General features: G+C 37.3%; 1 non-coding gene and 1 pseudogene across 1 annotated transcript; both read left to right on the top strand.

Moving 5' to 3' along the window:
* The first annotated feature begins 6,759 nt into the window (after positions 1-6,759).
* Positions 6,760-8,690, top strand: LOC145095754 (ATP synthase subunit a, chloroplastic pseudogene; annotated as a pseudogene).
* On the top strand, positions 7,642-7,713 carry TRNAN-AUU (transfer RNA asparagine (anticodon AUU)). Its single transcript has one exon. It is a non-coding gene; the product is annotated as a tRNA-Asn (tRNA).
* Positions 8,691-16,910: the final 8,220 nt, after the last annotated feature.

Below are 16,910 nucleotides of genomic sequence, written 5' to 3'. Positions count from 1 at the left end.
AAAACAAGCAAACAAAAGGATTTCTTATGCTCAAATACTTATCAAAATCATCTTAAAACTCTTTTAAACTATTTTTAGATTTCTGTTTATTATAAAAATCATATTCATTTATATATTTATGTATAGGTATGCTTTAACAGACTTAGGACTATTGCTAAATACCGTAGCTCCTGTTCCTTGTTTGGTTGTGGGCTTAGGGTTGGATCACTAGTTTGATTGCGGCTAAATCATAATTATACTTGCTAAATATATACACGAATATTAAACCACATTTTCAAAGATCATACTTAACTCAGTTGCATATGTTGGGCAATTGAGTCTTTTCTCCGAATCATTTACAATTCAAACAAACATACTAGTAAACTATAATAGGTATAGTTTAGAGGATCAATACATACTATTTTCTAGAATAGGGAAACAATACATGAATCAATACATACATACTCTTACTATTCATTAGAAAGTATATCATTCATTTACAAGAACAAAAAGGAACTTACATACTATATGTGCATGAACGAGATAACTAAAATGTGAGATACTATTTCATGGCATATCAATATTCTTGCTAAGTCACGTTTTGTAACCAGAGTCTCGTGGAGGGAGAGCGTGAGTTTGTGTATAGACCTATACGGGACTGACCATCCCACACCTTGCTACTAGCTACAATGGAACATATAGGTCTACATGTGAAAAATGTCATATCATTTTCGATGCTTGAAGAACGTCGTGTTTTATACTAGTCAATCAAGCATGGTTATAACCTTAATCATATTTTAACCTTAATTAACCAGTTTGGTTACAAGGCAGTTAATGCATCAGTAGTGTATTTTACATAATACTACTGTAAATGTTCATTTTCCATTACATTCAAACGGTGATATTCTCATATGAGAAATGCATACTATTTTTCTAGTAAAGATAGTTTACAAATATGGAAAACATACATTTTATGTTATTTCAAGTACAAACATACATTTTACACTATTAAAAGAGAACAAACATACAAATAGTTGGGTCTTGGGTAAAAGACTACTTTTCATTTTTAGAAGAAAATATAGGATTTTTTGGGAAATATACAAACATTTCACTAAACAAATACAAATATTTTCATGAAACAAATGCAAACACTTGACACTAAAATACTTATGAACTCACCAACTTAAATTTCAATACTCTCTTTCAAAATAACTTGTATTCTCAGGGAACCAGTAGAAAGGTACACAGGAACAAGTTTTGAGAAGACGGAGCATGTTCAAGACTCATCTTTTATTTTTGTTATACGTTTTTGGTGTCATACAACTATACAAATAACAAACATGTATTAACTATATTATTAATGCAATGGATGTTGTTGCTTGTTTTACTATTGTGCATTGTCATGATACTGTACATCACGTCCTCCGCCCTGATCGTTTCCTGCGTTCCGGTTTGGGGGTGTGACATTAGACTTCTGAGGGTGGTACAAAATCTCCCAATCATAATCCTATACCACATCCAACCCCCTCTATTTCCGCATATTCAAGTTTAATTGATCCATCAGGTACCTCAAGCTCTTGTGGTTTATGTAGATCGTACACCTAACCCCCATATAGATAGTGCCTCCAAATCTTGAGGGAAAAAGCCATAGCCCCAACTCCAAATCATGCGTAGGGTAATTTGCCTCATGAGGCTTCGACTGCCTCGAAGCATAAGCAATCATATGACCCATCTACATAAGGACAACTCCCAAAACCGATATGTAAACATCATAATAAACAACAAAATCATCCATACCCTCGGGAAGGGTGAGAATTGGGACCTGACACAACCTTTTCCTCAGAGTCTCAAATGCCAACTGTTGATAGGGTCCCCACCGAAAAGTAAGATTCTTCTTTGTTAAGCGGGTCAATGGCACATCAATCTTGGAGAAATCTCGGCTAAATCTCCGGTAATATCCTGCATGAACCAGGAAAGTCCGAATCTCAAATGGGGTTCTCGGAACCTCTCACGACCTCGATCTTGGCCAGATCGACTAATATACCTCTCTGGTTGATGATGTGCCCCAAGAACTGCATCTCGTGCAACCAAAACTCACATTTGGAGAACTTAGAATACAACCACTCCCTCCTCAGGGTCTCCAATACCTCCCGCAAATGATCATCTTGTTGCTCCTTGGTCTTGGAGTTGACTAGAATATCATCAATAAACATATTCATCAACCGATCCAACATCGGCATCAATACTCAGTTCATGAGATCCATGAATCTTTTGGGGCGTTTATGAGCCCAAAAAGCATCATCACGAACTTGTAATGACCGTAATGAGGTCTGAAGTCTGTCTTCTATACATCCTCATTTATGACACTCATCTGATGGTATCCTAATTAAAAATCATTCTTGGAAAACCAAGATGCACCCTGAAGTTGTTCAAATAATTCGTCGATCCTCGGAAGTAGGTAGCAGTTCTTCACTGTTAACTTATTCAACTCCCGATAGTCAATACAAATCCAGTGTGAGCCATCCTTCTTTTTACGCATAGGATCGGTGCTCCCCAAGGTGAACTACTCGTATAAATAAATCCCTTGTGTAGCAACTCTTGAAGTTGCATAGACAACTCCTAGATCTCTAGTGGTGCAAAGCGATATGTTGCCTTGGTTATTGGGGTCACACTAGGAACTAAATCAATCTGAAACTCGACCTGCCTCTCGAGAGGCATTCCTAGAAAATCCTCAGTAAACATATCAGGGAAATCTCAAATATTGGACACCTCACTCAACGTCATCGTGCCCCTAACCCAAGTATCCGCCACATAAGCCAGAAAACCAGAACAAACATGTCGAAGATATCTCATGGCCCTCACAGAAGAACAAAGAGTCGTTCCATGTGAAGCTCCCTCTCCATGAATAACCAATTCTCCCCCTCATGGGGTTCGAACTCTCACCAGTTAGCTCTAACAATCAATCATGTACCCATTGGGACCCAACTAGTCTATCCCAATAATAACCTTTGACTCTTGCAGAGGAATCGGAACCAAATCAATAGAGTACTTCTCACTGCACTGGTTTAGGACACACCTATGTTGAAACCTCAAAGAATAGGCGAAACGATAAATGGCAATATCGACCTCCAATGGATAAGCTAGAAGCCTAGGTGAATCACTAAACTTGTTGTTGAGCGAAAGAGACACAAAGGATCGGGTATCACCCGAATCAAACAAGGCATAATCAATCATACCACTGACTAAGAAAGCCTTCTACATGATCAGATATAATATAAGAATAAATACAAAAACCAATAAAGTTAAAATGAAATTACATATCGGTAACCACATGCAGTGCTACTCGAGCCTCATCGGTAGTCAACTGAAATGTCCTGCTCTTCACCAGAGGTGTCACTACCTTGCCCTGGTGGCCATCAGTAATCCACAAGGTGACTGGTGCATGCGCTGCCACTGCCCCTCTTGAAAACCTTGTATAATTGGCCTTTTTATGGCATGTATGGTTGCATAGAAAACAAATAAATGCACTCTGGGGGCAATCCCTGCTCATATGACCAGACTGACCGCATCTGTAACAAACCAAACCCACTGATCGCTATGCCCCACTGTGCTGCTTGTCATACTTGTTGTAGAGACCTCGGCCCTTCTGGCCCCTAGAATGTGAATCGGAAGTCTTGGGTATCTTAGCCTGGTCCACGACAGTCTACACCTGCTCCAGATTGTGCCTCGTTCGAAGCTCTAGCTCAATCTCCCGCTCACGGGTCCTCTTAATCATATCATTCAGGGTCTTGCACTCCGAAAATCTCATAAACTTCCTAATGTCATCCTTCAACATATCATGATATATGGTCTTCTTCATTTCCTCATCTACGACGTACTACAAGACTAAAAGAGCCCTCTCCCGGAACTTGGCATGATCTCTGCCACAGCCTCAATAGTCTAGCGAAGGTCCTGAAACTCCCTTGCCAACTACTGCACCTTGATCTGTAGTGAAAACTCCCTCTGGAACCTTGTAAAAAAACTCCTCCCAAGTCATGGCTTCCACCGTTGTAGTCAGCATGACTCATCCGACCTCATCCCACTAATCACGTGCTCAATCCCTCAGCGGGCAGGATGCAAACCCTACTTTTGCCCTCTCCGGGAAAAAACTTGTCCGCATATCATTCTCCATGTCAGCGATCCAGCATCGGCTAGCGAAGGGGTCCTTAGACTCGAAGAACATTGGTGCTCCAAAAGCCTTGAACTACTGAAATGAGGGAGTTTGTGCGCTAAACTAGCCCACAACAATCTCAACTCGTAAGGCCCTATTCCATTCATCCATAAGCTCCATAATCCCCTCCTTGATGGTACCAAACTGTTGGATTAGGTGTCTAAGCTCATAACTATAATTGGTATGTACTTGACCCGATACTAGCATGGTCCTTTTGGGTTACCTTCACCATAGCAATTTGATAGGATGAGTTTTGGAGTAACAGATTAATTAATGATTTATTAATATATTATAAGAATAATATTTTGATTGAGAAATCATATTATTTAATTATTTTTTATCAGAAAGTAATTTGAAATTAATTAAGTGATCAAAAGAGACTGATTAAAAGAATGGGGACTGATTATGTAAATCATTAATAGTTGTAGTTTGGGCTAATGGACCCTATTGATAAGTGGTGGGTGAAAATCTATGGGAAGCCCATAGAGTTTTCGTCCAAGGCCTATCATGTGGGGGTCTATGGAATGCTTAGGGCCTAAGCAAGGGAATTTGGGTGTCTAGTTGAAAACCCTAGCAACCTCAACTATAAAAGGAACCCCAAGGCTCCTGAAATCGGACACTTGATTCCCTAGAAGAAAACCTGGCCAAATTCTCTAGCCTCCATCTCTCTCTCTCTCTCTTGTTCATCCATTGTTAAGTGGTATTTGTGACTCTATTAGAGGTGTGGCACTTGAGGCATGAGGCTCTTGAAGTTCAAGATCAAGCAATCAACAAGAAAGGTATTCTTCTAAACCCGAATATGATTAGATTTCGGTTTTCATGTATGCTAAATTAGGGTTCTTGCTTTGGAAAATTAATTTGCATGTATAACTTGAGAAAACCCTATATCCAAAGCAATTAGGGTTGTATGTGCACGATAGGAATGTTGTAATGCTCAAAACCCATCAGTGGTATCAGAGCTTAGGGTGCTTTTCTGCTATATTTGATGCTATTGTGTTTTTCGAAAGCAAAAACAAAATCATTTTTTGTTCACTGCCTGATGAACTCGACGAGTCCAAAGATGGGCTCGACGAGTTGGACCAACTTGACGACTCCATGCCCTGACTCGACGAGTTGGTTCGTCAGTTGGCAAATTTTTCGGATTTCAAGCCTAAATTAGATAAGGATCATTACCTTAAATTGTTTTAAATGTTTAAAAATGAATTTTATATTATGGTAATTAATATCCTCTTCTAACTGAACGAGAATGGTCAAATTTTAAGATAATATTCAAATTATGTGATATGTTTAATTATTTAAAATTTGATCTAAAGTTTCAAAAGTTGCCCTTAAGTTTTGGAATTTAAAACTTGATTAAAAGTTTTAAGTTGGAAATATTAAAATCTAAAACCCTAGTGTTTTAAAAGTTTAAAATACAGCCCATATACTATTATAACATTAAAAGATATATATATATATATATATATATATATATATATATATATATATATATATATATATATATATATATGTATGTATAAGATGAGTCTGTCTTACCGTTAATAGGCCTCATTCACGAAGCTGGTCTATAAGGGGTGTAGGGGTGTTTAAGGAAGCGACCTGTAAAATAATGGCCATTGGGTATCCACTCTTAACGACGGAACTCTTGATTAGTAGAGGGTCGTTATCCGAACGAGTGGGATAAGACATTAATTGCTTATTAATAAGTATAATGAATATGATAAAGTAACTAAATGCTTTTATAAATTCGCAATCTTAGTTACTTTAGGAAAAATGTGGAAATGATGTTATTCCATGAAATTGCACTTTGCACCTTGCCAAGTCGTTAGTGGAGCGTGTGCGGTTAGCCGACACACTAACTTGGACTAAAAAGGATGGCAAAGGGTAGCTCGAGAATTACCATAGATCAATGGAGCGTGTGTGGTTAACCGGCACATTGATTAGGTGGTAAATGACATTGAGAGTGTCAAGATAATTTGCATGGTTATTCACACCTTGTTTGTGATCATCGGTATCCCAGTCACAAACTTGAAGGGAATAACCGAGATTAAACATGCCATTGACAAGTTCAATAAATCTCAAAAGAATCTAGGAATTTCATTTCATTTAAAACCTTGTTCTTCATTTCGTTTTTCGTGGTGGAATTGGTAAATCGTCATTTACCTACCTTCAAATAATTTGAAATTAGATTATGGCATCCCTCTTCCGAATTGTAAATTATTGTGTTGCGTCCTAGCCTTAATATTTCATTTGGGTGTTATATTAAGGATTCTTTATATAATCAAAAATTTGTTCCTTTTTCTTTTTCAGATGTCTGGCTCAAACAACGCTTCTGGCTCGAACTCCAATTCCTCAAGCTCTTTTTCTCTATTAAACATTTGTGGCAGGGTCACCTTTGATGGATCCAATTTCAATGATTGGATTCAGAACATTCGTATGGCCTTGTGATACGAGGAGAAAGAATGCGTCCTCGACAAAGAACTCAAAGAGATAGATGAAACCAATGATTTTTCTAAACAAATAGTTGAGTATAGTGCTCATGAAAAAACACGACATAGGTGTTGTGTATCATGGTGGCCACTTTGACTCCTGAGCTGCAGCGGTTCTACGAGGACTATTGGCCTTATGACATGTGCCAAGATTTGATGGAAAAGTACCATCAAAGTGTGCGTCAGGAAAGGTACGAGATTGTCGCCTCGCTGATAACAACCAAGATGAAAGATGGAGAGTCCATCATGAGCCACTTGCAAAGGATGCAACGGTATGTGGATCGGTTGCTTAAGTTAAATGTCAACTTTGACGAAGAGTTGGCGATTGATATTATTCTTCACTCTTTACCTCCTTGTTATGATCAGTTCAACATGACTTATCATATAAATAAGGAGGAAGTCACCTTAAGCAAACTTCAAGGTTTGTTGAGAGCTGCTGAAAGTGGACTTAAAGGCAAAGTTGTCGAGTCCACCCCTACTGTTGTTGCCCCTGTCCTTGCTATAGGACATGGAAAATGGAAGAAGAGGAAAGCTCCCTCTAAGCACCACAAAGGAAAGTCCCATGTTGGATCCTCTTTAAATGGATCCAAAGGTAAAGTCGGTTATGCTACTCCCTCATTCGAGTTAAATGATTATTGCTACTCATCAGAGATGACGAGGAATATTATTTCTTTTCATGGTTTATACAGAGAAGGTTTTAGATTTTCATTTAATGGGCTATAATTGAAGATACCATTGTTTCTGATACAGAAGTTCCTATAAAAATGGGAAATGCCCTACATTTGAGTGCGGCTTGAACTGTTGATTTATGTAATTGGAAGTAACCAAATTGGTTTACGGCGAAACCTAGAAATCGATCATTGATCCAATTTGAGTACCTCTACATGATAGACCTCAACAGAAAACTGAAGAGTAACGACTGAGAACGGGAATGGAACTCTATGAGATCAAATCTCCCATTGTTCCTTAGTAGCTCAGTCGTAGAGCGGTCGGTTATTAACCGAATGGTCGTAGGTTCAAATCCTACTTGAGAAGATTTGAAGATCACCGTCAACACCTCAGTGTAGGCCCAGGATACTCCTTTGATCCATAGCCCTGGGGCTATTTACAACTATCCAATTAATAATTCTCATATGTACTAATACTAGCAGTGCATCAAATATGCAGTCATCGATTCTCCCGAGAGGCTACAATTGCCGCGAGCAAACATAGTAATGATGAGGAACACTTTTTTGTTATGCTACTAATATTTGTACTTGCTCTGCTATTCTTCCCCATCCTGGCTGAGGAAGAGTTACGGGCATGGTTTATACGATACATCCATTGTGGAAATAGGCCAACATTTTTATTGGAAAATCGGGGGTTTCAAAGTCCACGTCCAACTAGTTATTACTTCTTGGGTTGTAATTGCTATCTTATTAGCTTTAGCCACTCTAGCCGTTCGGAACCCACAAACCATTCCGAACAGTGGTCATAATTTCTTCGAATATGTCCTTGAATTTATTCGAGATGTGAGTAAAACTCAAATTGGAGAAGAATATGTTCCTTGGGTTCCTTTTATTGGAACTATGTTTCTATTTATTTATTTTTCTAATTGGTCAGGTGCCCTTTTACCTTGGAAAATCATACAATTACCTCATGGGGAGTTAGCCGCCCCCATGGATGATATAAATACTACTGTTGTTTTGGCATTACTCACATTAGTGGCATGTTTCTATGCGGGTCTTAGAAAAAAAGGATTAGCTTATTTCGGTAAATATATTCAGCCAACTCCAATTCTTTTACCTATTAAAATCTAAGAAGATTTCACAAAGCCCCTATCACTTTGTTTTCGACTTTTTGGAAATATATTAGTCGATGAATTAGTAGTTTTTGTTCTTGTTTCTTTAGTACCTTCAGTGGTTCCTATCCCTTTCATGTTCCTTGGGTTATTTACAAGTGGTATTCAAGCTCTTATTTTTGCAACTATAGTTGCGGCTTATATAGGGATAGGAAGAAGCCCTATCAAATAGAGAATTTTTCTTTTGACCATATTTCGATTGTTAATACGATAAATATGGACTGCTACTCCAAGGAGTATTACACCCTTGATCGTGAAATATCGATTGCTTGTTGAACCCTGTGAATTGTATGAAAGTAGGATACTCCAAATTCGGGAGTCAAAAAGTTTTATAAAACGTTCTTGAAATTGGTTCTATTAATGCTTTTTATAATGGTACTTTATATTTTGAAGCATTGCCATGTAATGGTGTATATGAAACGGTGATGGTTGTAGAAAACTTAGCAAATCGATTCGTCTAATGGTTTAGACAAGGAATGCTTGTGGCATTGTCGTCTTGGACATGTCAACAAGAAGCACATAGGCCAACTCCAAAAGGATGGAGTCTTGGAGTTATTTGACCTAACGTCATATGACACGTGCGAATCTTTTTCCTTGGGAAGATGACTAAATCACCTTTCACTGGTACTTGTGAAAGAGGTGAGGGATTGTTGGATCTCATACACACAGCTGTGTGTGGGCCCTTCAGATCCACCACATGGGATGCTAACTGCTTCTATGTGACTTTTACCGGCGATTATAGCAAATATGGGTATATCTACTTAACCAAGAACAAGTCGGAAACCTTTGTAAAGTTCAAAGAGTTTAAACAAGAAGTAGAGAATCAATCGGACCGAAAGATAAAGATGCTTAGATCCGATAGGGGTGGTGAGTATCTTAGTATCGAGTTCCACAACTATCTTAAGGAATGTGAATTGTTTCACAATTAACGCCACCTAGGACACCGCGGCTCAATGGTGTAGCTAAGAGGCGCAATCGAACCTTTTTGGACATGGTTCGTTCCATGATGAGTCGAGCTTCATTACGTATCTGATTTTGGGTGGTATGCCTTAGAGACTGCCACCCATATCCTTAATATAGTCCCAACTAAGAAGGTTGCCAAAACACCTCACGAGATGTGGACAGGGAAGGTTCCCTCGTTGGCGCATATCAAGGTTTGGGGTTGCGAGGCTTTCTTAAGACGGGAGACTTACGACAAGCATGAATCTCACAGTCAGCGGTGTATTTACATCGGCTACCTACAGAAGTCTTTTATATATCTTTTCTACAGACCTAGTAACAACGTGGTCTTGGTAGCAAGGAGAGGGGTTTTCCGCGAAAGATAACTCATATGACAAAAGGATAGTGGGAGGGAAACTGATATTGAAGAGCTTCAAGAATCAAGCGGTGAAGGATACTCTAACACTAACACTCAACCTGAGGAAGAGATTCCTGTTGAACCAGTTGACGAGTCCTTACCTCTAAGACGTTCCGTTAGAGTTAGTGTTCCACCTGTGTTGTATGGTTTCCATATAGCTTCTAAAGGTGATACGTTTATCAGTGATAGTACACTGATAAATTTGGATGAACCTAACAACTACAAGGAAGCCATGGCAGGCCCCGATTCTACAAAATGGAAAGAGGCAATGGACAACGAGATTCAGTCCATGTATGACAATCAAGTTTGGAACTTGGTTGACAACGTACCGGGTCGTAAGACGGTCGGGTGCCAATGGATATTCAAGAAGAAGACCGACATGGATGGGAAGGTGCATACATTCAAGGCACGACTAGTTGCGAAGGGCTTTACTCAAACCTCGGGGGTTAGCTATGATGAGACCTTCTCACCAATAGCCAAGATCAAGTCTATTAGGGTTATGTTAGCTATCGCTACATTTCATGATGATGAAATTTAGCAGATGGATGTCAAAACCGCTTTCCTTAGTGGGAAGCTGGCTGAAGATGTTTACATGTGTCAGCCAGAGGGTTTTCTGGATGCTAAATATGATGGGTTTTGGGCATAAGACATCCTATGTGCTCATACAAACCCTAAAGCTTGGATCTAGGTTTCTCTATTGTACATACTTTGAATCCAAGACTATAAACCCTAATTCTAGCATATGGAAATTAGAATTCACATGTAAATAGGTTTAAGAACTTACCTTGATTGTTATATAGCAATAACAATCCAATTCCTCCTTGAATTGACCTTGGAAAGCAGAGAGTCACAAGTGTCACTCCTCTAATGGCTTACAAACACCATAAGCAAGTGGAGAAGGTATATGGAGAGAGGAGGGAGGTTAGAATTCGTATTTGGGACCTCTTGGGAAGGGATACACGAATTCATGACCTTGGGGTTGTTTATATAGGTGTAGAGATAGGGTTTCAGTCATTATCCTTATCTAGTTGATTATCCATTAAGCAACCAATAAGATAATCCTTGAATCCTTATCATACTCGAATTCTAAGGCTTTCCAACCTTAAATTCGTCCACCATATATAAAAGATAATCCTTACCTTATTTTGTAACTATCACATAATTACAAATAAGCCCCTCTAGTTTAATTAATTACATTTGATCACAAAACTAATTCTTAATTAATTATTGACCAATATTAATTAAACAAATATGATTTCTCCTTTAATATATTATTCTTATAACATATTAATAAATCATATTATCCTCTCTCTCTTTATTCATTTCTCCAATCAAGTTGCTTTGGTGAAGGCAACCCAAAAGGACCATGCACCATCGGGTCAAGTACATACCAAAATAGTTATGGACTTAGACACTAATCCAACAGTCTCCCACTTGGATAAGTCTAACAACTATTCTGCATATGACTTCGGATCCCGATCTGCAACCGTAGCTTTCCAAAGCCGCTGTCAACTCTGATCATATCAAATACGCGTGTCCTTAGATAAGGGATCATATATTCCTCCATTCTAGATATCATATGAGATATGATTTCTAATCATTCTCTTTGTACTATATCTCGATTTCCGATTTATGACGACAGACTAATTGAACAAATCAAATTAGCCCTAGCCCGGCCGAGCATTTACGTTTGTCATCACTAAACCATCGAGGGGCCCAAAGATATCGCTTTTATTCTACTTTGAATAAAAGGAACGGATAAACTTTGATACAATGCTTGCTTGCACTCACCCACCGAATTACACACAACAATATGTTTTATAACACCAAGTTACTGGTGCGTTTACATATTATCAATGTGCAACCGATTCGCAAGATACAACTCACACATCTCGGTTTCAAGAATATAAGATGTTATCGTCTCACCAATCACTCGTGATACAATCCATGGAGTGATCCAAGTGAGCGTGGGTTTAATCCAATGCTCAAATCATATTCATAAGCACTCATGAACGTTGTAGCAAACATTTGCTTATGTCTAATACTTTTCTAGACAATCCACACACCAATTCACGACAGTCTTCATTCATATCTACTTCCAACATATGAACGACTGTGGCCCGTTTGAATAATTCGATTATTCTTAATAAACTCAATTATTCTGGAAGTCAAAACATGCAAATGTGAAACACAAGAATAATACTAATCCCATATGGCCTCAACCCTTTGAGCATAAATAAAACACCTTTTATTTATCACCATATTGATTACTCATTATTTGTCGTTTCGGGTAATCAACTTCTTACTTGAATTCCAACACTTGTCTCATGCTCCTAGCATGCACACAATGTTTACCTATGGTTCTTACTTTGTGAAATAGATCACATTGAACACATTTCCAATCCTTCTCATTTCACAACTCCAAATCCGTTTTTCATAAGTTAAAGAATATCAAATTCTTGCTACTTATAAAATATGCTAGATTCTAACATTTTATGCAATGATCTCTTTTGTAATGTCACTGCACCAAAGTGACAAAGACTATTGCCAATGATATTACAGAGTCTTCTATCGGAGATTGTTACAAGACAATTCCATAGATGTGATGTCTCTCACTCAAAGTACTTTCTTTGAACATCCTTTTGCATAGAAGTTTCTAATCTAGTCATAGATTTCTCAATATTCAATTCCCAATATGGACACACTTCCATATGTTCCATATGACAACCCATTCTTAATAGAATCTTATCTATACATAATGATGTCGATATGGTCCATCCAATATGGAAACATTTCCATATTTTCCAATACTATACTTCCAACTACTCACAAGCGACCAATCCTCGACGAACTTGGATTGTCCTTTGATAGTTGTTTACTTATTTTAGTCAAAACCAATTCTAGTCCCTTTTCCCTCTAAATGCGCTCGACATTTGGAAAATTTAGAATGGTCAAACATTAAAGCATTTGCAATCGATCCTATACCCGAAGCGTATGGGACACGACGCATAATGTTTTATTTGCTATGTTCTCAAAATTCGAATTGTGAAAAGGGATGCCGTAATCATAATCGAAATTTTAAGAACACACTATGTACCTTTGACTAAATTTATTAACATTTCTCAACCTAATCCTTTAGATTTGAAATGAAGCATAATATTCTCTCCCTTAATTATAGTAAAACAACCTTTCAACTCTTACAACTTTGCAAAGTATGACTCTTGTTTTCTATAATTAATATTGCTAACCTTGCAATACTTTCCTTAATAATCATACAATCATAACATTTATGCTCCCACTATCATGATGATTATTATAAAACATAACACTTATGCTCCCACTAGCTTCGACATGTATTCATAAACATCTTAACTTTCAGAAAACAATGCTTATTGAATTTCTTAAGTTCATGTTTCTAATACTTAGTGCTTTGATAATCTTTTATCAAGGATTCTTTATACACCTTTGTCTTCGATAGTTCATATGTGTGTCTAAACAATTAAGACTAATTGCCAAACCTCACAATTCAAATTATGGAAAGGGATGCCGTAACCATAATTGAATTCGAGAATGCAATTTTACAATCACTATCTTCTTAAAATCTGTCTTAGTGAAAGCATTTCCTCACAATCATTTTCATGAAGGAGGAAATCTTATGACACTTAGATTTAAAATGTGTATTTGTTCCTATCAAAGTTTACGACAAATTTAAACTCATATGGATCGAACTTTCTTAATCTTGATTTTTTTTTTTTTTTTGCTTCATGGTAGCACAGCTGCCCACCACGTCTTCCAAGTAGTTAAGCATCTCACCCTTTCTTATCAATGTACCTTTCATTGATTAAGGTGCCTTGCCTTTTATGCATTCAAGATGAGAACTCATAGAACTCATTAACTCAATTGGAACAGCACATAATCAAAATAATGTCAATACGATAGGTTGTCAACCTCAACTCGTGTGCTAGTGATGATTGGTAAGGTTTATTTGATTTGTTCTTGAAACTATTCAAGACCATTAAGACTCCCACTGACTCCTTGACATATAAGATTCTCTTGTCAAAACATTTCTTGACAAACAAATATTCAAGAGTTAGTGTAGCTTTTATCAAAACACTTCATAAATTGGTCCTAGTTGGTCTTTGTCTTATCCAAGACATCACAACTTTCCACATTTAATGAAAGTTACAAACCTTCTTAATACCTTTTCACTCAATGCCACAATCTTAACTTTAAGACTTGTTTTTGGAACGAAGTATGATTGACTTTTTGATTTAACCATTTCTTCAATTCTTGATTCCTCTTCTCGGACATTCAATTGTACTAAGACTCACTTAGAGGATCAATTGAGATATGGTTCTTAATCATTAAGACCTATCATAAAGCATAAAAGCTACTCTCCCTTCTTCTTAGAATGGAGAAACTTTTATCTCTCTGCCTACTTGATTCTTGTTATTCGTACTGCTATTGATCTAAACCCTTTAATCAATTCAAAATTACACTTAATCTTGTAAGTATAATCATATTTACTAAACCTTTAGTAAATCATGACGAACATCATTGTTACTCTTATGGTTGACTTGATCAACACGCAACTTTGTGTACTCGATCTTCTAGTCCTTCACTTGACACTTTGTCAACGAATTGGTCTAATTTCCAAATATGAAATTTCTCATTCATCGTGCAACCAAGTTGCATGATTCCAAATTTCTGTCCAATTGAAACTTGGGCGATGAGAAACTCTCCCTATTTGGCAAATTCTTGACATTTCCATAACCAAGAATCATATCCATTCGTTGTAGAAATATTCGAACATCAATTTTTCATAACGATTTCATTGTAAGGAAATAAACAAATAAGTCAAACAAAATTTATTTTATTTATAAAAGCAGCGGAAAAAATTTGTCCTTACAATGCAAAATCCATTGAAAACTATGTACAGAAGAAAATTTCTAACAACCCTATCATAACTTTCTAAGCTCAAAATCTAATCTTCAATTCCATGCGATCGAGATCCATCTCTTGTGATTAGATTCATCTTGCTTTCTCTTATCAAACTTCCTTTCTTTTTACCGACCCTACAAAACATTCAAATGCAATCTTATTACATCATGTATTAAGAATCAATGAATAGGAACTTAATGGAGTTAGATAGTGGATTTTTACCTAAAGCGCAGTCATACCTTTGACTCTCCCATCTCTTAGATCTCTTAGGTAATTAGGGCAACTTCGTCTCCAATGCCCCTTCTCTTGGCAATAAAACAAATTGACTCTTTTGGAATAACACATGGAACTACTTCAGACATCGCCTTTCTCTTATGATCAAACTTTTCGATCATTTCATGTCTTTCATTGCCATTGTCTATATCCATAGAGGTCTTGAAGGCAGATTCACCAATCAACTTTGCTTTTCTATTGCGCCAAACCATTGCTGATTCGGCAGCAATAAGCATATAGGTGAGATCTATAAGGGTCACGTTGTGGTTCGTCATATAGTACTCTCTTACGAACTCACTATATGAGTTGGGAAGTGACTGAAGAACCCAATCAACAGCCATCTCTTCACTAACAACGGATCCCATCATTCTTAGTTTATCAATGCGCGACTTCATCCCTAGGACGTGTGCACACACCGACTTTCCTTCTTTATGTTTACTTGCCAAAAGGGCTTGAGTGATATTGAACCTTTCAATTTTACAATCTTGTGGGTTAGGGAGAATAATTGGAGGAGGAGGAGGAAGTGAAGCATGATTTCTTGATCCTCGATCGAATCGTGGAATATCATCTTCATGTGGAATGCTTGTTCCACGGGATTTGGGAATACCATAGTTGTCGAACTTTGACATCTACAAAATGGGAGAAAACGAATTCAAGTTAGTTGATTGATTGAGTCCTTGGTAAATCACCCAAATGAAATTCCAAGGCTAGGACCCAACACAATATTCTACAACTCGGGAGAGGGATGCCGTAACCCTAATTGCAGAATATTTGAAGGTAAGTGAATGACGATTCACTAATTTCCACCACGAAAAACGGAAAAAGAATTTAAGTTTTAAATCTATGAAAACTCCTAGATCCTTTGAGATACATTGAACTTTCAATGGCATGTTTAAATCTCGATATGCCCCTCTTGTTTGTGACTGGGATGCCGAGGATCACAAAGCGGGTGTGAATAACCATGCAAATTTACACGGTGCCCTCACATGTTACAGTCGCCTATTCGATGTGCCGGTAAACCACACACGCTCCACCGAACTATGATAAACATTGAGTCACCCTTTGCTACCTTTGCTTAGACCCATTTAGTGTGCCGGTTAACCACACACGCTCCACTAACGTCTTCGCAAGGGCACAAAGTGTAATTTCATGGAATTGCATCAATTCACTTTTGCCTAAGTAACTAAGATTGGGAATTTTTGAAAACATTTAGTTACTTTTATAATTCATTATACTTATAATGGAAGGTTTCGTCCTATCCTACCCGTTCGGCTAACGACCCTCCACTAGTCAAGAGTGCGGTGGGTAAGAGTGGATACCCATTCAATCGCCATTTTATAGGCAATTTCCTTAAACACCCCTTATAGACCAGCTTCGTGAATGAGGCCTACTAACGGTAAGACTGACTTTTACTCATATATATAATGTTAGACTTTTAATGTTATATATAGTATAGGGTGTATTTTACACTTTTAAAATATTAGGTGGTTTAATTTAACAATTATACCTTTAATTGTAAACCTTAACTTTTATGGATTTATTAAACCTCTTTAATTAAACACCTTAATTAGTTAATAAAACCATAAGGGTGTGATTTGAACTTTTTCAAAACTATACTTGAGTTTTAGAATTTAACATTCCTAATTAAACTTTTAATCAGCTTTTAAATTCCAAAACTTGAGGGCAAGTTTTGAAACATTTCAACACATTTGGGATATTTAATCAAAATTTAAATTCCAAAACTTGAGGGCAAGTTTTGAAACCTTTTTCAAAACATTAGGGTTTCAACTATTTAAATTTCAAAACAACAAAACTTTTGGG

The sequence above is a fragment of the Lactuca serriola genome, chromosome 3 (genome assembly GCF_051521515.1).
Source record: "Lactuca serriola cultivar US96UC23 chromosome 3, Lser_US96UC23_V15, whole genome shotgun sequence".
Taxonomy (NCBI): domain Eukaryota; kingdom Viridiplantae; phylum Streptophyta; class Magnoliopsida; order Asterales; family Asteraceae; genus Lactuca; species Lactuca serriola.
Note: the sequence above shows the minus strand (reverse complement) of the source record. Positions and strands in the feature narration are given on the sequence as shown.